This window comes from Rhipicephalus sanguineus, chromosome 11 (genome assembly GCF_013339695.2).
Source record: "Rhipicephalus sanguineus isolate Rsan-2018 chromosome 11, BIME_Rsan_1.4, whole genome shotgun sequence".
Taxonomy (NCBI): Eukaryota; Metazoa; Arthropoda; class Arachnida; order Ixodida; family Ixodidae; genus Rhipicephalus; species Rhipicephalus sanguineus.
In genome coordinates this window covers 42,446,349-42,471,677 of record NC_051186.1, presented here as the reverse complement: position 1 = coordinate 42,471,677, position 25,329 = coordinate 42,446,349, and the positions used below count along the sequence as shown (strand labels likewise).

The 25,329-nt window shown below is 48.6% G+C and overlaps 1 protein-coding gene across 1 annotated transcript in view; it reads right to left on the bottom strand.

Moving 5' to 3' along the window:
- LOC119374983 (homeobox protein homothorax) overlaps positions 1-25,329 on the bottom strand; it is a 348,064-nt gene that overhangs the window by 142,452 nt on the left and 180,283 nt on the right. The gene's annotated exons all lie outside the window — the stretch shown is intronic.

The window sequence follows — 25,329 nt, the reverse complement described above, 5'->3', positions numbered from 1 at the left end:
CAAACAAGGACAAAGGAAGGCTAAGCGCTTGTGTTGTCATCTCCCTCGGTCCTAGTTTGTGTGCCCTTTACCGTGTTCTGCTAGCTTGAACTCGATGTCCTGTGAGCTAAAGCAGAAAGTTCAATGACGTCAAGCACCTTCCCGCCAGACCTGAGCTTCCTTTCTTGGTACATCAACTTTCCCTACATACTTATGCATGCAAGAATGTAAAGAACATAGAACATGAACCGACGCGAAACTGGCTTACCTGAGCCATGTCAACAACTATACTACAAGCTCGCCGCACTCGTTCGCTTAGCATTCTCCTTCGCGGATTACAGCCAATCGGAATGCCTCCTGCAGGTCGACATTCACGGCTCGGCGACAGCACGAAACGGCTACTGGGTGAACAACCGCGAGCTGTGCAAATGAACCCGACTTTGTCCAAGGACAATAGACACAAACAAACAAAAAGGCGAAAACAAAAATGCACAGCGACTCGAACGGGAGCTTCGTTTACTATATTCAGAACGAACGTTTTCAATAGCCAAACCACGAGGCCCATGGCCAACAAAGGTTCATCGTAAAGCGATGAAAGCCCATCAGCGCTTCTTCGAAGATGCTGCTACCTGTGATGTGACTACTGACTTAATTACATCGCTTGTGGGCATCGTGATCGCATGTGGCAAACAATAGCGGGATGTGTTGAAAGGAGCACTCTTGAATTCAGGGAACGCAATACCGTACTATTTTTCTCAATTTTTATTTATCTTTCCTAACAACCAAGTGAAAAGGGGTTGCCGCCGCCAATAAATGGAGACAACTCCTTCATTTATTTTTATTTCAATAAAAGGAAATAGTGAAACGCCCTGATGCCCACCTTCTTAATTCACTTCGCCAACTCCTGCTTCACGAAGAGCCTGAGGATACTCAGCGAAAGATCGACCAATAACAAGAAAGAAAGAAAGAAAGAAAGAAAGAAAGAAAGAAAGAAAGAAAGAAAGAAAGAAAAGCAACCCCAAAGATATCTCGAGAGGGTCCGAGCGCCTATAGCCTGTCGTGACTCTCACTGCAAAGGAAAAATCAGCGAGAGTCGACGAGACTGAAGTGAGAGAGCTATAAAGAGAGAGGGAGAGGGCGAATGACAGCCGGTCAGAGGAGGAAGAGGAGAGATGCGCCGACCTGCGTCAGAACCGCGAAATTACACAGAGACCCAGCGAGCCTGGCGCATGTAAATGACGCCAGGGGGCCGGCGCGACCTGCCGCCGAAATGGCTTTTTCGTTTCTCTCTTTATTTTTGCCTGCGCGTAGCACTGAACGTGCGTGCGAGTTGCAGCCGGCCTGCCTGCCTGTGCGACGCGCGCACGCCGAGTCCCAGAGTTGCCAACAAGAGAGCCGCCGACGCCCCGCCGCTGTGGGCAGGGCACCGGCATGACATTAGTATTCGGAGTGGCGCGGCGGGGCGGTGCGTTTCAAGACCAGTTGTCGTCCTTGCCCCAACGACGACGACGACGAATGCGATGACACGAGTGGATGAAAAAGAAGACCGTGTAAAAAAGTGCGGTGGAAGTATCCGGGAGATTAACAAGAAATCGGGAGGTAATAGACGGAAGAAGTTGAAAAGGAGATGGTCAAAAAGCAGTAATATAGGAATAATACGAGCTGAATAGTAGGATAAGCTGTTATGTGCAGTTCACGTAAAACAGGTCCACTGTTAAAGGGAACACTTGTGTGCAGGGCGTGTTTGAATTTCGCTCTCTTGCAAAAACATGATGGCTTATATTTGCATAAGACTACTGGTGGTTGACAGTTCTGCCTCTTCTTGACAGACTAGTGCAGCGCATGAGCAATGTTTCCCTGTCCGCTTGCTGTTAGAGCGCCAGCAAAATGAAAGGTGCTCATTGGAGTGTTCCCTTTAACAGTGGACCGTACTGTACATAAGCCCCACCCCATCTAACTATCGCGCTGTACATCTGCGTTTTTCTTTTTTATTTGTTATGGATTGTAACCAGCGCCAGTGTAACCAGCGGTTAATTTCGTCTTAATCAGAAGACGCTCAAGTTCACGGCACTCAAGTACGTAGGACAAATTGGTGTTTTCTACTCAAGGCTGTATGTTCAATCAGGGCCAGGCCAGCTACCAACAACGAAGTGAACATTTGCGTCCTCTGCGGGCACGTCTATCCGGAACGCCCACGTGACATGTTCGAGCAGGCCTTGACGCACGTCGACCCTTTGGACGTGTGCGTACCGGACGCTTACATGTCACGCGCTCCTGTCACTCGCACATGCGCGAGAGGCACGTCAATGTGTGTGCGTGTGTCGTTGCGAACGCCCAGAGGAAATTGAGGTCCAAGTACACTGTATGCGTGTCGTGTGCGTGTTTTCTGCGTGAGCGTAACCAAGGCAACCAATGGCTCGGTTGCGACAACTTTTACATCGATGAGTTTCTGTGGTCGCAGTCAATACGGACGGGGACATGAGGCTGTCGATGAAGATGTACCATATACCTATCACGGTGGTGAATGTGATCAAAGGAAAAACACGTGCATCCGGAAAATCACATCTAATTCCGGTAAAGGACAGAATGTTCTACAGAATCGAATAGAAGCTCTACTACGTCATTGAATTCAGCCGTATTTGGCCATAATCTGATTATATGAGAGGATGATATGTTGTGTTCTCACTGATAATAATGTTAATTGACTGGGGTTTAATCCCCATGATGTGTTCTCACTGAAGAGTAAGGTTAAAAAAGTATACGAATTTAACGGAATAAGACAAGAAGGAGACGTCAGCATTTTTCACAATTTCGTTGGGTGTCACCTGGAGGTCTTGTATACAGTATAATAATATTTGGCAACGCAATTCAGTCAAATTGGTTGGACTTGTTTGAAGCGCAATTCACTTTCTCGACATATCGCAGTATCATCTTTCTGATTAGTAGTCAGCAGGGGCGTAGCCAAGGGGGGGGGGGGGGTTCGAACCCCCCCCCCCCGGAAATTTTTCAGTTTTGCTTGCGTATATATACACGCACACATACGAACACACGCACGAACATACATGAAGCATGGTTGAACCCCCCCCCCCCCCCCCCGAAAAAAATTTCTGGCTACGTCCCCGGTAGTCAGACAAGCTAACTTCTAGTTGTGCACCTTGGGGCGTAAGTACAATCATCGTCAAAAGTTTATAGACCACGAGGCACAAGAAAAAGCTGAATATTCTCGCTTCTTCAGCAGAATGCCTTGAATTCAAATTTCCGGCCTGTATAGAACACGCTAACAGCATTTACCTATAGCAGTACGACCGAATACAGTCACAAATTTTAGGAAAATTCAAATTTTTCTCCGACCTAGTGGTCTCTAAACGTTTGACGCTGTCTGTACAAACTAATGAAGACACGCAGTTACGCGTTCGTAACCCGTGCTCCTGTATACGCCAGAAATATCAGACTTGTAATTGCTATTTACGTTCCACTTGACACTTTTCGGCACTGCGGAACACTAAGGTAACGAGAAACGTTACGGCGCAGCAGCCGTTGTCGCGCGAAATTCAGCTTACAATCAACGCGCCTTCCACACTGTCCCGGCAAATTAATGCAAACAATCTTAAAAGAATACTGCGCGATTCAAGATTGATCCAGTGTTACTCGTTAGTTCGAATATTACTCATTCGTCTACTCTATATAGAACATATATACAATGTAGCGCTCAGCCATGACATTCGACGACGTTGGGCACGCTTGCCTGGCACTAAGCCACGAACACAATGCTCTTTTCTGCAGAAACGAAAACAGAAAAGTCGTCTCGCCGACGTGTCAAGCACGTACAGCAAAGCGACAAACAATCAACAAGTAAAAAAGAAGAAGAAAAGAAAACAAACGGCGGCGTCTAATTCACTCGAGAAAATTGCGGCGACGATTAACAACCCTATTCTCTTCGCGGGCAAACCCCCAACAACGCGCCTCTCTTTTACTACTGGCGCTTTTTTCTCAACGGGCAAAGAACCCGCGAGCGCAGGAGCTCTCGAAAATCGTATAGACGGCTCTTACTGACGTAACTGAAGCCGCCATGGTGGAGTACCAACACGATGCGAAGCGCAGTTTGTGATGTCACGTTTAATGTTATCGGTAAAACGTGTGCAGGTTCTTTCGTTATAGATGAACATAGGCAAGAACATTTCAGCGGCGTCGTCATCACATTGAAGATTTGGTTAACCGCCACGTGATTGTCTGCCTTGGCGCCATCCAAGCCGCCATGTTGGAGTACCAATACGTTAAGGGTCCATGTCCACAATGTCACGTACAAGCTGTCAATACAATGACGTCGCCGTTCGACTTTCGGCAAAACCGCTTCGACCATCCATCCGTCCGTCCGTCCGTCCGTCCGTCCGTCCGTCCGTCTGTCCGTCTGTCTGTCAACATCTCTCACACACAGACAGTTCTCGCCAGGTCTACCACTTACTCCTCTTACAATACACTCCTTCCTTCAAGCTCTCTGGATTCCATACGCACAGAAGGACCGTCCACACACAAGACGCAGCACAGCCGAGGAGCAGCTCGTAATTGACTTTGATGCCGACAAGTGGCTCGGCCAGTCGCAGCCACGGACCGCCGCGCAGCCACTTCTTGCAGAAGCCTACTCACGTCTTAACAGTTCCCCCTCCCGAGCCTTCTGTAATATTATCTAAAAAGCAGGCAAATGTGGCAGTGCAAGCCTTCTAATCAGTCAGAAAACAAGGCAAGCAAGAAAAACAGAAAGAAAAAAAAGAAAGAAAGGAAGGAAGGAAAAGATCATTTTGACCTCATGCACTCTGCGAAAATCCTCCGTCCGACGGCTCCAGGGCGATTACCGCCTCCGCCATTTTGTTTCCTGCAACGACTGTTCCAAGGAGGACGAGCCGGGGAAGGAGGGAATAAGGCGTAGAGACGACGAGCTCATCATCAACCGCTGTTCTAAAAATAAAAAAAAAACATCTTCTGCGTATGCGCTCCAGCTAAGCTATGACCCTCAAACTCGCGAGCCCGTCTTTCTCATTTCGCTTCTGCCGCGATCTAGATGACGATGCAGACGCCGACTCGCAGCAGAGTTGTTCAAAAGAGCAGCACCATTTAACCACCCTTCTTCTTCGTGCTCATGTGATGTTCGTCTCGCAGACAGCGACTTAAAGAGAAGCAAAGCAAGGAGCGCAAACTCCAGCAAACCACCGCCGCGAAAAGAGGGCAGCCGTTCGAATTAGCCCGACGAAGAGTCAAACCGTTTTTGCCTAAGCGCAAGAACAAGCAGGAGAGGGCGCGCCGGTCATCAACAGCGCCGCCGCACCCAGCAGCTAAGATCTCTTTGAGAAGAGGCGTCGATCTCAACAAGCGATGCGAGCGACGCGTCGCGGCGGAGAGGGGAAAGTAATTCCGGGGGGATCTGTCCGTCCATCCATCGAATCGCAGAGAGGGTAGCCGCCGCCGCCAGAATGCACATACATGCACCCCCGAGACAAACCAGTCACGTCAGCATTGCTGGTGTTGTACTTCGCGCTTTTATTTGTTTCTTCCCGCTCACTTTTTGATTGCTTTTTTTTCACCGAAGGCACACGCGCCTTCAACGAAGAAAAGAAGCCGGGAGTCAGCGCGCGCGCGCTTTTTAAGAGGACTTAATGACCGGCCCATTACCCACTCGGTTCCGCGGCACAACGGAGCGAGGAACACTGGCTGGCGGCGCAGCTTCTTGGCGCGCAAAGTAGTGAAAGGAAAAGGAAGGAAGAGGCCCCATGTCGGCAATCATAACACCCCACGCCTCGCCTCATCGCAGAGGGGACGAGGCGAGCTCAACATTACGAAGCGACGAGCCAGGATCCTGAGAGGCGCTTGCGTAAAGACGAAATTCCTGTCTGTGTGTGCTCCGAGAGACGCAGCTCTTCTACTTTCAGTAGCTCCGGCGACAGAGAGTCAACGGACGTCATCTTAAAAGCCACCACATGCCATGCTTTGGGCAAGCAAGTCAACATAAGTCTCTGCAATGAGCACTTCTACAAAACGAATGCCTCAAGAACGGAATGTCTTGTATAACGAAAAAGTTCATCGCACAGCTGAAATTAGAGCCCGCTGTTGCACGATCATCGCCTGGAATTGTGCTGGTCTAACAGGGAGACAAGAAGAAGGACATTGTGTCGCCGTGTCCATGTTCGCCTAGCGCTACTGTCAACGACGATTCCTTGTATCCCGATCGCATCGGGAGTGTTACAGCGCGAACCATTTACAATGAAGTGGTTTCTATAACGAATCATTTAGAAGTTACCAACCACTTAGTGTCGTAAAGACTTCTGACTGCATACAGTATGGGTAAATGTGAAAGGCAACACCAGAACTGTAGCAGAGACAGGCTTATTCTCTAAGCCATAAGGAGAAGTAAAAAAAATGTAGCTAGATAGTTATTCTCTTTTTTTAATTTGTAATGACCTTAGGGTTCAACAATCGATCGGTATCGCCATTATGTTCACTACTATAGTGATATCAAGACTGGCCCACCACTGGGTCAACGCGTTGGCTTTAAGATGATCGACTGCATGTAAAGCTGACCCATAACTCACTGGTGTCAAGATTTGTCCTACCAGGTCAGTGCATTTCATTATGCTGTCGTTAGGATACTCCCAGCTGACTCGGCCACAGTCAGCCGTCCAAGCAAAGTGCATAACAGGGAAGCTTTGCTTATCATTACCATGGACTATTAGCTCCTTTAGCATTAGCGGTCTTGCTGGCGTCATATCGGAGCTTCACAGGGTTACAGTGCGCATCTCCGCCGCGCTTATGGAAGCTGAAAAGGGACTGTTTAGTTTCCCGACCATGCACTTTTCTGCAAATGCACATCTTCACTGCAGTTGTTTTCCCGGAGGCTGTCGAACTCCCAACCTTCGCTCGTGGGCGTCATGTGATGAAACGCAGTAGAAGAATACAAAGAAGTTGGAGACGTCAAGAAAGCAGAGAGCAGAAGAAGGAGGCTGCGCTGATCAAGAAAAGATATAGAAATGACGATACCACTCGAAGGGAGGGGGACCCACGATACACAAACCAGACGCCATGCACGCCGCTCCAGGCAGCGATGCCATCCTCCCGCCACCCTCACGAGATGACGGAGAAGTAAGAAACAAAGAAAGAAGTAGGGAAGAAACAACGTGCCTTTAGACGAGGGTAGAGACGGGAGGCAAACACTAGCGGCGAGCAGAAAAGTATAAGCAAGGGCAGCAGCTGCACACGCATCCTGACCGTGCTACGCACTTGCGAGGTCATGCGCCTGGCCAAAGAAAAAGAAAATAACACACATACATGACGGAAGAGAATAATGACCAATGAAAAGCCGCAACAGAAAACAAAAGAAAAGGCGCCTCAAACAAACAGCGGAATGCCAGAAGCGCTGCAGACAGCCCCCAGCACTTCCCGCATGCGGGGCAATTGACGTCTGCACGGCGCGTCCTTCATAACAGAAAGCGACAAATGCATCTTAAACAAACCGAAACTATAAACGCAAAAGTATTTAATGTAATGAACCTCCAACTCCAACACCGCCGCTATACCACTGCGCCTGAAACACACGCACAACAGAAGACTCCGCATTATTGCCTGCCAGATGCGTTGTGCCTGAAGTGCAGCATGAAGATAGTGGGCTGCACGCCGCTTATTCGCACTCTTCGACTGTATTCATTTGCTCAACAGTAGCTATACCACATCGGAACAGACTTATCCGGCTGAATACTACGCACACACATATACAGAGGTAAAGGAAGTGTGGTTTCACATTATGCTGTCATTGTCTAAATTAATACTTCATTCTTAATTGTATGTTTCCCTGGTGTGCGTTGTTCTGGCTACCGACCACCTGTGTGGCCAATCGATTTCATGGGTATAAGCCACACTTTCGAGCCCTCTAGAACAACAACGCTAACTGCAAGACTACAGTAGTTGAGATGGCTCGCGCCATTTAGACTGGCGGCCAAAGACAATACTGCCAGCTGCCGCTGGCGGTAAGCAAAGTGGAATGAGAGAAAACAACGTGACGAAAGAAACAAAGGGAATTTCCTGCTCAAACAATCGGCCGCGTAAATATAAATACATCTACTGGAAGGCAACGCGCAGGGAAGGATCGAAGGGGAGCAGACACGGCTGTGAGCAGAAAGTAGAAGGATAAGGGGGAGGCGGCGTGAGGGGGGCTTACCGAGGGTGACATTGACAAATTACCCCAGGATTTGGCTGTATTAACCATCGGCTCCGCGGGCGCGGGCGCGGGCCCGGGGGAAGACGTGTTCCTTGGACGACGGGGGGCGAAAGGGAGAGTGGGGAAGATGAGGGCAGGAAATAAGATGCGGCGAAGGAAACGGGAAACGCCGGCCTGGTCTCGGACGCGAGACTCAGCAATGAGGAGTATGGGAGAGAGAGGGAAATAGGAAAGAAGGTGCGGGGAAAGAGGAGGAAGCGAGAAGCGAGCCTCTTTCCTTATCGGGTTCCTTTGCTTCGCAACGCCGTTTCGGTTCATCTGCGCTGGGCTCTGTGGAGTGCGTTTAAAGGCCCCCCTGCAGCGTACACAGACGCCGCGTAGTGAAGTGAAGTGAAGAAGTGAGGAGCCTGGTATCATCACCAGGTTTATGATAGCCGTTAACATTATAGTACGGAAAATTGTATTAGCATGGCGAACGCGCGCCCATATTCGGTCCAACGTTAGGCCCAATTGGGACAATTGTAGCGAAGACGAACGCGACAGTGGGGCATCCTCTAAAACGCTATCCAGGGGTCCGTGAATTGAGCCGTTGATCGAGCTACCGGTCGGCCTTTGAGCCAGCGTTCAATAAACGCCTTTACACACGGATCTGACATACACTGATCTCATTTACGAACTTGTGCGAAGACCATCTGTACTGCAGACATGTCACTAACCTGCACAACAGAGTCATGTACACCCCTGCTTTTTCCCAGTTTTACTGTTCAAGATACGCAGCACCGGAGCAAGCTTTTGTTCCTCTGAAGTTCCCGAGAAAACACTCACTCATTTCGTCATCAACGAGCAGGAACAATAGGCTGACCAAGCAGTACCGCCGCTTATTCAGTATATGTTCGGTATGTAGAACAACATGCGTCGGCTGGTGTACCCACACCACTTCCCTTTGAGCATGACAGCACCTAAATTTGCCAGCGCATTCTTAGCTCCAGGAAGAAGCCGACGTTGAAAGATGTCCGCCTCCTCTGTGACGTCACGTATGTTACAGGGCGCTATTGGCAGGCGCATCTACACAGATCCTTCAGACATATCTGTCGGAGTGCAATATGCCAACACATTCTTACAATGTCGCCGACGTACTGTGAGCAATCGTGCAGTGACACTGAGCGATCCGGCCCGGCGCAAGAAGTTACGGCCACTAATAAAAAGAAGCCGGGAAAGCCGCCTTGTACGAGAAAAGCGATTTTACAGCAAAGAGAATAGAAGACAACGACAACTTCACTCAAAAATAAAATAGGGGTACAGCAGCATGACAAGGAAGAACGAAGCTCTCACTGCAAGAATAAAAGGGAGCTGCGGTGATCAAAGACGAAAATGGGAGAGGGTCATCAAACGAGAGTCGGAAAGGAGGTAGAAAAAAAGGGGAAAGGGGCGAGGAATTACGGCGACCATCTTGGGGATGGATTTGGCGCGAGGATTTGGGACGACACGCCGGGAAAGTGCGCGCGCGGTCGGGATTGGAACTCCCCAATGTCCCCAACCTCCTCAGAGCGTATTCCCTCCCTATACTCATTCATAAGACCCCCCTCTCTGCTCTGAACATCCACGTATCAGGGAAAGACCGAAACCGATCAACCGAAAAGCGGTCTCGCCCTCCGAACAACTGTGTACAAGACCGCGAGGATTTCTGCGACCCGCGTTCTCTTGTTTCTGTTTTTCGCCTTTCCCTCAGGACGCTTAAGAACGCCGATGCTGGTTGGATGGAAGTGCGCATCGATGCTGCGAATATGCCGCGTCAGTCAATTGATTGATTTGGTGGATTACGAATTCTTGGCGTTATATACCTTCATTCGTCACCTGCTTTGTATGAGTTTATTGTAAAGTCAACAGACAGAAGGCTTGATGCAAAAAAAGAAGAAAAAAAAAAAAAAAAAAGACCAGACACATCGACGGGAATTTGGCGTCGGTCGATGCAGTTGAATCGGTTACCAGTTAAGCTGTAGACAGGACAATGCCTTCAGTAACTAAATTGCCTCAATTTTCTTAAACAGTTCTCTTACTCTTGATCAGGCTGGTATCTGCATGCATGGCAGCCTTCCTATGCTACCAGAGTTTCGTCTCTGCTAAGATAGCCGATCAGGTGGAACAACTGCCAGCCAGGCCTACCAGGCTTCCACAACGTCTGGAGCACCTTGTCCCCGCTACCTATAGGCAGGTGTACGCAGGGTTTTCATTAGGAGGGAGAGGGGGGGGGGGGTCAGATTTCAACGCAACGATTACCATCTACTACCCAAGGACAAGAACATTTTCTCGTCTGTGGTATTGCTGTGGAATGGAATACAAACTATAGTGACCCAACCACCGGAAAGCCGTATGACAGCCTATTGATATACCAGTTGAGAAGCGAAACAATCAGTTTAACTAGATACTTCACCGGAAGCACTAAAGGGGTTGCCCTTGATTTAGTATTTAATAAACGACTATTGTTTCTCTCTATGTCATTCTTGCAGACTTCAGGGTATGTGCGGCCTGCCCACTCGTCCAATGGAAATTCGAAGGCGGGTATACTCGTTCTGGCGACAGATAGTGCGTTAGCTCTAACCGATTGACCAATGAGAGAACGCGGTCATAAATGCGGCCTGGATGAGATGACGATTCGAAAAGAAAAGTGAAATAATCAGTTATAATATACTACATGCATGGCCCTTTAAGAACCAGAAAAACAGGAAACCACCCAGACATATATTTCGATGTACAGGACACGATAAATCATGCGAAGAGCTCAGAAAGTCTTGCGTCATACAGGCTCATATACAGAACGTTGTAGCTATACGTTCTCCGCTCATATAACTTTCGCATAACTGTTTTTTGACACAGTGAGCCCATACAGAAGATGTATAGTGCCGCTGAAATCAAGCGGCCATGACATTTACTGGCATTTTTCGAAAACGCCGAATACCGGCGCATGTTACGGGGAACCTTTTCTTCTTTTTATGAATCATCGTTTTCTATAGGTGCACCGGAAACGTACTCACGCAGTTCTGACGTCTCCGCGGCGCACAGCGAAAGGCTTATGACACAGCGACTGCAAGCGCGCCGACGCGGTTATCAATCTTCGTAAGGCAGCGAACGAGAAGATGAAAAAGTATAGAAAGTCAGACGGCGGGAAACACAGAGGGCGATTTGGGTCGCTCGCTTCGCTGTTCGTACGCGAGAGAAAGAAATCAGCAATAAAAAAAAAAAAGAACTGTGTCATGAGAGATACGCGTCTTCAGAAAAAGTGCGTACTGCATGCAAATTACCGCTGCACGCTGACGGCACTCCACGGGGAGGACCATAACCGATGGTGTTTCGTCTGTCTGCCGTTCTAGAAAACAAAAGTTCAAAAAAAAAAAAAAACACAGCCAGTCAGACAGGAGGCTTTGGTGTATGTGGTCGCGTGGGCCGACTGTCGGTGTAGACGTCTCCCGCTGGGAATGATTTGCAAGTGAAAAGGAAATAGCGAAGAAAGAGGGAAAGGGAGAAAGAAAGGAACAGGGCCTAACTACAAGAGTTCCTTATAACCGACGCAGCAGAGTCCGACGGTTAACGAGCGTTGCATGCCGGACGTAGAAACGAGTCGTCGACCGAAACGACTTGAGCACGTGTTTCCGAAGACGACTCAACGGGAGGCCCAGTCTGTTAGGTCGACTCCCGGTTCATCCATGTCGTTCATATTATTGTTCTCGGTTAGTCCCTTTGTTGGTCCTATAACACTCTACAAATCGACACAGAAAAACTTTACGAGCTCGCAGTTGTCGTAAGTATTTTCGTGGTCCCTCCTGATGCCATATAAATATGAATTACAACCAACTAGTACAAGTTTTAATTATATGTTTTAAGATAACAAATCTTGGAATTCTGCTGGCAACATTAGAAAATCTGACCCTACGCTATTAAACTAATTTAGCAGCCTTTTATAGAACGCTAAATACAATTTTAGAATTTGACTTATATACAATCCGAGAACACTTAGAGCGACTTGCAGTTATCAACGTAACGTTATGTATCCACGAGAACCCAGCAAAACAAAGAACCACCATACGTACAACATCTCTGGAAAGTTTTTACCTAAGACAAACGACAGCTCTAGCATCCTCTAACGCAAGAAGCGTATCCAGGAGGACACGTCCGAGAACTACGAGTGCACTAAGCAAAATACATAGCTCCGAATACGACCACAGGACAAGAAGACGACGGAACGTATAGCGCTCGTACCGTCGTCCTCTTGTCCTATATGCTCGTTTCTGTACTATGTATTGCGCTTAGCAATGACCAAAATGACGAATGGCCGAAGCCATATCCTTTATAAAGTGCATGACTGCAGAGCCAAGCAAGCAAACAAGAGACCAGCCGCCTGGCTTGACCCTTGCGCCCATTTTTTCGGGTACACTATAATACTATACTATTATTTCTCCCAAGAACGCGAAAGAGATCTTTTCTACACGCGATACACCTTCAAACGAGCAACGCTCCTAGTACGCGCCGCCATATCCCTCACATTCACGCACGTACGCATGCGCGTACGAACACAACAGCTGCCGTGCAGCTCTGATCGCATGCAACAGTCCCTTCGCCTCCTGCTCCTCCACTGTCGCCGCTAACAACGCATCGACGAGGGTTGCAGAGGCTAGGTCTGATGCCGATGCTTTGCTGCTGCTGCTCATTTCACCACTCCCGACAATGCTGCGGGACCAAGTGCCTCCGAATTCTAACCCCCCTCCCCCCTCCCCCATCTTACATCAGCGGCGCCTGTCGAAGCCCGGCCTTACTTTTCGTTTTTTCATGTATCTCACCATCTATGCAAGCATTATATGGCTCCAATGCGCGCGGCACAGCCAGGCATGCGCAGTCGCAGCCACCCGCTGCTATCTTTCCCTTTTTCCTCCTCTCTCCCTTTTCTTCGTCTTCCACTCCTGCAGCGCCCGCCGACATAATAAATGTTGCACTCGCACGCCACATTGATGGCGGCGCTGAACGGACGAATCGGAAACGCACTTCCCATCTTTCCTTCACCCCTCCGCTCTTTGTTGTTGTTGTTGTTTACACCATTTCTTTTTTGTAATCTTGTCAGTTCAGGTCTATGCACACCTTCTCTCACCACATTCAACTACCTCGACAGCCCTCGCAAGCTCTCGAATCTCTTTTCGGCTCCGCGTTAAACGAAACTGCATACGACGCGCAGAGGGCTCCCCGCTGGGGCTGCCATACATGCATGAAACGAATCAAAACAAAATGTAGGCCTAGCTAGCGAACGTACTACGCATACGAAAGACAAAGTAAAGCTCCAAAAGCAACAACACTACATACTACACCACTAGAGGCAGCACAGCCGATGAGAATGGTGGCTGCGAAGCGCGCACGCACGCACGTACGTGCGCCGAAAGCTGCGGGCACGACTCTCTAAGCTGCATGCAGTAGCCGCAAACATGCATGCAAGGAGGAGTTGTCCGGCATGCCAACGAACGAAGCGTCAGTAGTGGCCGGATAAAAAGCAAATTACAACGATCCGAACGCCACGCCACGGGAGGTGAGAAGGAGAGACCAGATAGCAGACGACATTGCCCAACTATGCCACTCGAATACGCTCCAACGAATGCCAGCACCGATGGAACGAATGCGCAAAGATGCGCCGCTCCGATGCTGTTTTGCGGCATGCGACAACGGCCGTTGAGCGGTGGTTTGGGCCTTAATGGGACACTACATAGCCGAGCCAAGATCAGCCAACCCGGACGCGAGCTTGAACGAAACGAACAGAAGGACACACACAAACAGAAGGTACGAGTCGCCGGATGAAGCCGCAGCGCGTCGCTGCGGTCCAAGGCGGAGTGAAGGAGGGGGGAAACGAAGACATTAGCGTGGCTACGCATGCGCGCGACGCAAAAAAATGGCCGGAGGAAGCAACTCGGAAAGGGTGGGAAGAATCGAAAGAAGGGGAGGGCTCCGTCGTTGCTGCAGTCATCGTCGTCGACCGTAGCGGCGCGGCGCGCATCGCATCAGCGCCGCGGAGCAGAAAAAGGAATGACCGTCAGCCCATCGCCCGAGAAAAGAAATGGAAAGGAAAAAAGAAAAGCCAGCCCATCCCTCGCCGCTCCAGTCTGACGACTACCTCTTGGCGGTGACTGCTTAAAGGAAAAGAAAAGAAACGAAAGCTGGACTGCTCTCGCAACGCCATCCAAAACCCGGCCTTCATCTCATCCCCGTCTCGCCCGAGCCCTCGGACACACCTCTACATCACATTCGCCAAATCTTTTCTCGTTATGCCTGGAAGACGCGCGCGCCGCTGTTCAATACATGCAGGCACGCCCAAAGTGCCCCCCAAGCACCGGAGCAAATCGGAATTGTTGGCTCTTGTTTTTTTTTTTTTTTTTTTTTTGTCGGCGCCTCCCCTTCCCCTCCGCGTGTCACTGTGAGTGAAAAATCGTGGCGAGCTGGACATCAGTATGAGCTGATTGTATTTTTGTAAGAAACGTTTACTTTCTTTTTTATAGTGTCACCATGTCCCCTAGCGCAGAGAATTCGCGATGTTCCCGTAGCATAAGAGAGAAAATGTCAATTCGAAAGTGGACTACGTTGGTCTAATGTTGAGATACCTGGTTCATACGTAAGCGAAACAGTGGCGTTGCTATCACTGTTACCCGAAAATGCTTACGCGTTTAGTTATCACGAGCAATCTTATTCTCTTAACTACCAATATACACTTTCACTTATAAAACTAACGGGATGGTGTCCACTGTCTTCTTCAAAGGCCCTTAATCAGTACTTTGGTCTCATTTCTCAATTAATAAAAAAAAAGGAATGCTCAGGAAACGAGGAACGTGCAAACATGGACGAAACATGTATCGGCTTCTTTTTCGCACATGTGCTCTAGAATTCTCAACGTAAAAGCCAGCGTGCATATCATAAGATGCAATGACCATGTGCACTCGCCGGTACGAAAACTAAAATGTCATTGCACCACAACGAAGCGGATTTGTCTTTTCGCATCCCGATTCAAACTAATCGTCCCTTTTTCATAACACCAAACAATGCGCACGAAGCGCTGAATCCTTCAGCAACAAATGCGAACTATTACGATACAAGACCGAGGCATTCGTGTCGGCTTCCCTCACATCCCCTCTTCATGCGTCCCTCACCACAGTGCAGGTGCGACAGATTTATGGAGCCTGCTCCTCCATTGTGTCAGCCATTACTCTGAACTCTAGCGACCGTAACAACAAAGTACAAAGCTGCCCGTGCACGCTTAAATACAGTACAGACCGAGAAGATGGTAAGAAGGACACGTTGCCAGAGAACTTCGCTGGACTCCACCGAACAAAAGCAACGAAAACAGACGCGCGAAGCATCCTTAATTTTGCTCCTTTATCTCTCCATTGCTGGCTGGCGAGCCCATCTTTTGCTCCTGCAGATCCCATTTACTCCCATCCTTTATGGGACTCTCCAACATTCTCAAAGTATATGCTGCGTCGAAACTATATACAAAAGCGAAACGACGCCCTCGAGAGCCGTTTCGAAGTACCCCAAGAGAGTGAGTGGGTCCGTAAACACGTAGGCACCAAAAACGAAACAATGGAAAGCGATAAAAAGGAAAACAGTGGGGAAAAAGGGACTGCTGCCACAAGCCGAACGAGAAAGAGGACAACAACGACAACCAACAACCACCACTACCAACAACAGCCAGCCGACAAAACAAAGGAAGCGATGCAGTCACGACCGTAAGTATAGAAAGCACATCCGCGCGGACGCAACGCTGGTGTCTTGTTGTCTCGAGCCTGAATTAAGGGACAAAAAGGAAGTGCGTCAGCTACGCGGAGCAACGCCGCAGGAGTATACGTACTGCACACGCTGTTCGCGAAAAACCGCCGAGGCTGGCAAAAGACGCGTTGCGGGGGAAAAAAGAGGGAAGCAAGGATGCTGGGGGAAAGAAAAGGGGGACGGCGGGATGGGACAATGGTGAGGTCATCCCATCACCCATCCGGGGGCCACATCGCCACCATAGGCCTCTTAGAGAGAGGGGTTTGCCTCGCATCGAGCGAGCGCGCGTCGTCCTCCCCATTAATCCATTTACTATCCCGCACGAGCGGCGGCGGTGGTGGCCATCTCCCGCATTCCCCTTTGCTGCTTCCCAGCAGAGCATCGCGCTTCTCCCTTTCTTTCCCTGTACTTTATTTCCTTCCAGCTCTCCCGCAACCCATCCCGACCGGCAAGAGAGCATCGACGGTTGCCCTCAATCGGTCATTACCGCCTCCTCCTCCCTCCGACCGATGCTTCTTCTCCCCAATTCCTCCCCAATGTTTCCTGGGGCATTGTTGCTGCGTCACGCAGTTCTAGTGTTAGCGTTGTTCTCGTAACGGCGCTGCCTTTAGAGAGACCAGGCCAGGCCATAGACGGGGCCACCATTCGCGAAGGAACTGGGGAAACAGGAGGGAAAACGACACTATAGGAAGAAAGGGAACGGCGCGCTCCCACATATATGTAGCGGAGGTGTTTGGCCCGGGTCATTAGCTAAGACGTTCGTTCGTTACACGCGCTCAGAGTAGGTAGAGAGGGACAGCGGGGGTCTGTCTTATTTACAGGGCTAAGTGTAAGTGCCGTACGACCGGTGGTAATGTACGTTTCGGGAACGGCGAAGGGGAGGAAGCCGTATACGACGTAGACCTTGTTGCGGGAATCAAGTCCTTACCGGGCAAATAAAGGAGCCGTGAGTTCGATACATCACCGCTACTGCCCCCGTCGGATGAGTGTGCCCCCTTATGTGTCCAGGTGTTTTATATTTCCATGTGGAGGTACAGAGAATACGGACCGATCATTTAGACATAGCCGAGAGAATACTATCAACCGCAGCTTCCTCTAACGAGTCACCCGTACGTTCAGTAAAACAGATCTCGAAAGATTCAAAATTTCAGGTACACCCAGTGTCCCCTGTCGAGATATCCGCCGTGTAAGAAGCTTATTCCTCTGTCTCCACATTGCCTAACTCTCTCGATAACGTTTAAGGACTTCTCGCATGTTTCCTCGGGAATCTGTTAGCATCACATCCCAGAGGAATGCGCTTCATGCACAATGCATGCATAGTGAAAGAACAGCTAATCTACAGAATCGACAGATAAGCCTTGCTAAACACTTTCGTTTAACACATATGTCTAACGTGACAAAAGATAAATATTTCAGCATGCAGGTCTGGCGCCCGAATCAAAAGATAATGGGTGTCCCTGCGGCTCACAGCACCACAAAATAAACACATCATTCTTTGTTATGCCTCCTCCTTTGATTTTTATGTGGAGCCATAAGAGGGTCCCGCACTTTCACTCGAGATATATGTACAACGACTGCCTTGCAAGCCATGCGCCCTAACTGCCAAGAGATATGACTGGGAGGTCATCATGGTAACCGGAAGGAAGGAAGCGGAACCGGAAGTGACGCGACGCTGGCCCCCTCTTATGTTCCACTGACAGACATCGCGTACTCGCCATCCTAGTTGATGCGTTCCCCTTTAGAGGTCCTCGCAGCGTCCCCCACGTGGCATTTTACGACGCAGGCAAGTTCTGTTTCCGCTTTCGCTGTTCGCTGCTCCTCATATAACCCAATGGCTTCCGGGCTCTCTTGAGTTTCCTGTACTTTATTTTTATTTTTTTTTTGCAGCAATGATTTTTTTAGCCCTTTCCAACGGTCACTGTTTCAGCGTGTTAAGTCCAGGCATCGCTATCGATGCTTCAGACATATCTTTCGAAAAGAAAAAAAAAACTGCCACAGGAAATAAACGTTCTTCAACTGCATTTTAAAATAAAATTTGAAGTGATCTTCTGCATATTTGTTCACTATACTAGAATGTAAAAGATATTACATAGAAGGCTTAGTAATATGCCCACAAACAATTTTAAAAGCTGAGATAAGAGTACGATAAGAATACATGAGACGAACCATGTTGGCTCTACGTAAACGAAAGAAAAGTAAAACAACGATCTACACAAAATGATAAATGATTTTAGCATTAAACTAACAAAAATGAGAGGAAAACACGTTTAAATACCAATGACGTCACCAGAAGACTATATGTATGCGGTGTCAAAAGGCGCACGCATGCCGGCGAAAGTTCTCATCGAGTACCAAGCCACAAAGCTCATAGGCTACGCTTTCATACACTACAATTGCCGGGTACGATTGCAGAAGTCGAAAACATCTAATCGCGACCGTGTTGCAGACACCACTGTTCAAACAACCACTGCGTTGTCGTCTGGTCCTGTCATCTGCTAGCTCGCGTCACACCAGATTGTATATGTTTAAAGTGGGTGTCATATACAGGTATTTCCTATTTCGATCGAGACCGCGACATATCGGAATGGAATTTCTCGACCGCGTTTGGCTGCTTTCCGCATATTGCTCCAATACGCCAATAGCGCTCAAGAGACTCGATCACGATCGAAAGTGACCCATGTGACATCCTTATTAGAAACCCCTACAGGTGCAAAGTGTTACAAGAACGTCGACCAGGAATGCTGTTCAACCACCGTCGAGGTGCATCGTATGCTTCAGGGCCTTCTGCTGTGCCTCGCTTCACACCAGACGGCAACACAACGGAAGCCGTCTGTTTCTCGTCCCCGACAGTGTTTTTTTCCTCGTTCTTTGCCCTCTGTCTCAGGTTTTATACCTTTCGTTTTTTCGTCCATCGCAGACAGACACTGAAACCGGCCACTTCCGGAGGAAATCGACCACCCCGCTTCTTCTTCTCCTTCCTTCTGCTCTTCCTCCTCAGGGCACTTGGCGCCTGCTGCCTTTTTTACAGCTCGTAAAAACGGGAGAAACGAGCGCCTGACTACACGTATACACAACCAGCCCGCACACCTTCCCGCCCCACCGCCATTGCCTCCACGAAGCATCGCCCCCACATCCACTGCAGCTTTCCCGGTTATACGAGTGCCCACAGCATGCAGCAGCAGGCGTTTCCCGCAGCGGGACCACGAATGATATAAACTCGGCCACGCTCTTTCAAAAGTCCATCAAAATCCCATGAACGAGAACAATCTAAGAAGAGTGAGAAAGAAAGAAAACCGTGCAACAAAGATCGCTAGAAGGAGGAGAAAGTTTAAAGAGGAAACCATCCCCTAGCGGACGCCATTTTGACTTCCTCGTCGCCCTTCTATCCCGCACGACTACGGCGAACCTCATACGGAGAGATTTAGTCCTATAGTTATCGTCTCATAGTCTTAAGTAACCTACAGGTACTGTCTCGAAAAGATGGCTCCCGCAGCAACAATGATTTTTCTTCAACAGCTAGCTATCACTTGTGTGCTCAACAGGTACAACGAGAATTAGGGCTATGTCGTATCCACTACTAACGATTCACATTGTCCATGAACGCATTGGTGCTGCAAAACAGGCGAGCACTTCTGTGTTCTCAGAGACATCGTCTGCTAGCTGGTCGTCTGCTAGCTGACAGATCGCACACAGAATGGCGCAGTGGAATGCCAGAACACCGCACGTATGGCATGGAAAACTGCAGGGCACATATGCTTGGTGTGTGAGACGTAAGGGTAGAAACACTGAAACAACATGACACCGGTAAAGATACGTGCGAGAAAAAGTAAATAAATAATAAAAAGGACGAATGGAAAGAGAGAGAGTAGAAGCGTGAGAATGGGAATAGTGGAACAACAAACGACCCTGGGTCTACGCTATACGAGCTGGAGGCGGGGTCTGCGGAGCATGTGGGAGTTATACGACCACTCCGATGTGCTTGGGCTGAGGAAAGGCACGGTGTGTGTTTTGTATAGTGTGAGGTGGGGCAGAGTGTGTGTGAGAGAGCGTAAACACCATAAACGTCAGCACCTCGGACGGGCGTATAGTTATGGGACGTGTGCGCGCGTGATGCCGCGGTAATGATGATGATGACGAGACGTATCCCTTTCCCTCCTACCCGCGTCTCAACCGTTTACTACCGCCTGCTTAACCGCAGACAGATTTGACACAACATAAAAGCGAGCCGGCCGGATGCTAAAGAAGGACGATGGCACTTGCAAGGCCTGGTCTGCGTTTGTTCTTTCTCTACTTTTTTTTTTCGGATAGGGAGCTATGACTTGTACAAATGATTACTTTACTGCAGCAAGATGGCAAGTAGGGCCAGTTAATTTACGTTCAATTTTGACAATTTGGTTGAAGCGCACCGAAAAACACAGACTAGAAAAAACAGACAGGACATGATTACTAAACTGTGACGTATTTCAAAGCAGCCTCTTCAACCATACCAAACGTTATTGCTCCACTACCAAGGTATATATAAAAAATTAAAGGAATAACCCCCATTTGGCTAAATAAAATAAATCAAATTGTTGGGTTTTACACGTCAAAAACGGACTTGACTTGATGTCGGAAACAAACTTGACTAGACTTGATACGTTTTTTTTTAAAGAAACCTACGACATGATTACGAAGAACAGCGTGGAGTAATGTACACCGAGTTTAGCGCCGGTGTTGTCTTTCATCTGTCCTCGTTCATTTTGCGCTGTGCAAATATGTCGATTCCAAATCACCAACTAGCCCAAGGTACTGTTCTATGGAGTTTATTATGATCAACACGAGGTTGCTTAACGAGCAGCTAAACCTACAGGTAACATGGTAGTTTTTCCACTTCGCCCGTACTGGCACGCGGCCGCCGTGGTATCGAATCCGCACCCTTGTGCCTCGCACCGCAATGCCACGGCCGCTGGTAGTATACAAACTATCGCCTACGTACCTACGCCCATGACAAATAAGTGCTGTGACCCGAACCCTTGCCTCGCACGGTGTCTTTTATGCAAGCAATACATCCGGACACAGCGCTGCATATAGACTGGACTTGCAGATTTAACGGCCGCACGAGCCGTTAAAGCTTTAAGCTTCGACGACATCGAAAGGAACTTAAGATGACGAACAACTCCCACACCGAACTGAATGTCGTAGGTATCTCAGGCCATCGTATATAAATATATATATATGCACTAACAACCGACGCTATAAGGATGGTGTCATGTTGCCTAGCGGGTACCCAATGAGGTCTATACGCATGTTGGTATATGCGTGCCGAGACCGGCCGGCGACGAATTACTTCAGGAAGGTCGTGGGGGTGTCATCCGGAGATGCTATCGATGATCCCCAGATCACGACTGCCTTGCAGCATCTGCGATCGACGCATGCGTGTCTTTTTTTTAGACTTGCAGAGGGACTTCCACGAGATCGTCCGGCGATAGCTACGCAGATGGTCATGCTCCGTTCGGACGGACGTCGTTATCACTGCAGTGACCAGAAAGCCCATTAAATTCTTACGAAGGCGACACCCTTCGTGAACCAGGCACGAGACACCCACCGTGGCGTCATAAAAGTGCTAGGTAGGCGCTGAGTTTAACGGAGATGCCATCACGATTGCGCGGAGGAGAAGAACGTCCCCGCGCGTGCCTTCTTTGATTTTTATACGGTATACTCCTGGAAAGCTTCGCAATGGGGAGAACACTGCACAGGTTTCGTACGGGGCATCCAAAAATGCTTTATGCGCGCTGAATGGTGTACCACATTTCAACTGTTACTGGGCATGCGCAAAGGACACAGACGGTCAGTGTTTTGTAACATCTGCTCTCGGGCTTCGTTTAGCATATGACCATTGAAAGGGTTAGAGATGCGAAATGACACTTGGATTCAGGAAAAGCACAAAGACACGATGTACCAACTAAATGCAGATGCTACTAAGCTACATATCTTGTACAGTGGGTCCTTAGTTTGTGCGGTTGTACAAAGTCTATTCCTATAGTCCCTTCGTCGCAACTTTGTGCCTCAAATTCCTCCTTGCCAATGTTTGCCTAAGGAGTGCAAAAGCAGACAAGGCTTTAGCGTTTCTGAAGCCGTGTCACTCAAGTGCGCACAGTTCTGATTCTCGCACTCGGGATACGTCTATACGGATCGCTGTTCGAGTTTAAACACAAGAATGTGAGCCTACCAGGCGCATGGGAGTTCACAGCCTTCGTCCTACACCAATGCAAGATTGTAAGCAGATCACCCGAAGCCCTCCGTTACGCAAATTTCCAGCGATGGACAGAGTCTAAGAAAAGAACTACACGCACTAAACCGAAATTCTGAATTCTGTAGAATGCACGATACAAAGACATTTCCCAGAGCTTTGCTCTATCTGTATAGGAGAGCTCTCCATAAATACATCTGTAAGACGTATTTGGCAGCGCATTTCTATAGCTGCAGTACCCACGTTATTCTTGCCACTCTCATTTGCTTCCCAGATAGTCTCCACTCAGTATACACTCCGCTAACTATACCTCACATCTGCAACAATGACACGGGAGGTAGATTCAGCCTAAGTTGAAGACCGGCCGAAACGTCGAAATAAATTTCACGCTGAAGGGAAAACGCTTAATATTTCGGCAGCCTGTTTAAAATTCGCCGTGCAGGCGTTGCGCAGAGGGCTACCAGCGGTAGAGAATGAATAAGAACTTCTATTTGCTTTTTTCATGGTCGCCTGGCGAGAACCAAAGCTTTCGCCTCACAGCATGAAGTTTACGTGCAGTACAGTATCCGGACTACACGTGGCATATCGTAAAAGACAACCTGGTAAGGACAAAAAAACATCTCATTTGCCCCTGTATTCAGGGGCAATGAAAATGAAAACCTACCATGTCTCGCCATGATGTAGTCCACGCAACTAAAATATTAATTAGAAGGAAGTGAAGGGATTCGTAATGAGGATTCGGAGGGCACCTTCAACCAGATGGGGTTGTGCATTTGCATACGGTTCGGTATACTAGTAGGCCTAAATGAGAGCTCGTATTTCACCCGTTTCTTTGAATAATATTCAGCTGCTCCCAGCAGGGAGTGAACCGCGAAGTTTCCGTTTCTTTTGTGTGCTTTGCTGTTTTTTTTCTTCGGCAGCCAAGAATTTATCGTACTGCTCTTGCATCCGAGACATCAGGGTAAAGAAAAAACAAAGTCTCAACGTTCCACCAGGTCGTTAACAACGTACTAATGAGAATATTGACATTAATGATTACTGAGGAGGAGTCCGGAGTTCACACGAAATCGCCTCCAGACCAAAGTTTTCGATCACTTGATCACTTGATGTCTGCGATACCGGTAATAATTCTAGAGTAACAAGAACAACCGTCGTGTGTGCCGAATATTGAAAAAAGCATTTTTCAAGAACATTTCACATAAGCAACTATATCTCCATTTGGGCTCTAACATTCAGGTAGTCTATAGTACAGAATTGTACAAAGCTCGGGATTGGTGTTATTATTGTTGTTTATCGTCGTCAAATTCTTCACCACTGTGGTTGTCGTCCAAGATTCCAAGAGCAGAACGCTCCTGGGCTGTTCGTTCCCTACCACGGTTCACCGAAAAGCGATTGATAATGTAGTAGCCTGCCACGTGCGCATCCTATACATAAGATGGCCGGTCAACCGACGTAACTTCGCGCGTAAAGCAACAACAACAGCAACAGCCGCTTCGAAATCGGCGACCCCGCGCAACACCGACCATTCCTGCACCTATCTCGATCTGCGATCTCTCGCACTTCCATTGCCTTTCGAACGACGAGACGCCCCCTAGCGAGCGCGCAAGAAAACAAGCAACAAGCACAATCTTGAAGATTCCAGTCGACCACATCGGGTCTGACGACGCTCGCTTGTTCCTTGATTCTTGGCTCCTACCGACTACGGGGGATTGACCATGAAACGCTTCGAAGAACTGTCCCTGTAACCCCCCACCCCCCGTTTCCCCCCTCTTCTTTCCAACCCACGATACCCCTGCTGTGCGAGCATGCAGAAAGGAACGTACAGCGATGAACGTAGTATATACGTGGACGCGCTGACCATAAAGATTCTCGACCCGGAACAACTGCTGCTGTTCTCTTCGTATGGACCAAAAAGAAGGAATTAGACGAGAGCAACACGAACCGTTGACCCATGAAGCTAACATACTCCGCTGAATTCAGTATGCAAGGCCCCCCAAGACTAGACTAGGAAGGGGACCTGCCCAGGAAGTACAACATCGAGGAATCGAAACAAATCCGAAGAAAAGGAAGTGGAGTACACTTAAAGGGGGTACCGACACCGTTTTTTGCAGGTGCGTTTACTTTGCCATACAAATCTCCTGTACACAGAGGCGGTACTGAGCAAGTGTGAAGCTCAGTAAATGCAGGTAAGATATTTTATTTTGATTTTAAGTCAACCTTCCCAGGGCGCACCTAACAACATCGACACTAGCATCACGTCAGGCTACAGAACTAATTCTGCTGACTTCACATAGCAGTCTGGCTAGCTGTGACGACGTCAGGTACCAAAACTTCCAAGATGGCCGCTTGAGCGTCACCAGCGGAGCCACGGTGCGGAGCGGCCGTGTAAACGTCACGATATATGCACAAGAAGCTCATACCATGTTGTGACGTCGTGTTGTGACGTTTCATATGAACCGAAACTAGCTTTTAAAAACATACTGTAATTACTTTTTCAGGGTGCACTCACGCTTAGCAGTACATTTTCTAAACTCTTGAGGGCTTGCACTTTCATTGGACGCAAGATAACGACAAGCGAAAATTTTTGTGTCAGGACACCAATTTTCGTGTCAGGACAAGGGACGCCAATGAGAAAAGTAAATTTCCTTATAATAGTAAATTGCAATTGAACAATACTGAAAGCACCGCTCTTACCGCAAGAAGACGTTTCGCAAGCGAGAAAACGCGCAAAAAGAAAACACAGGTGGTGGCGCCACCTTGTAGTTCCCGCCCCAGCTCGCCGTGACGTCACCGCTTTTGACGGCGGCTGCTAGGGCCTGTATGATTACTCATTGGTAAAAATTGTGTACATTGTGTTCTAAGGGACGCAAAGCTTTCCTAAATCCGAATTCACGCGGAACAAGGCCACGTGCGCTCACGGATCTCGGAGCCCACAGAAATTGAGGCAAATATCTGTCGCAAGCGAGGTCGCGAGGACTACTCTGGCTTTAAAAAATGCCAGCGTCATGTTTATACGTATAAGTGCTGTTACAATCAAGCGCCGCGAAGGTGTTGCATGTCCGATCCATGGACACTCGAATAAGTGCGCAGAAACAAACACACAAACGAGAAGTAAAAAGAAATGCCATCA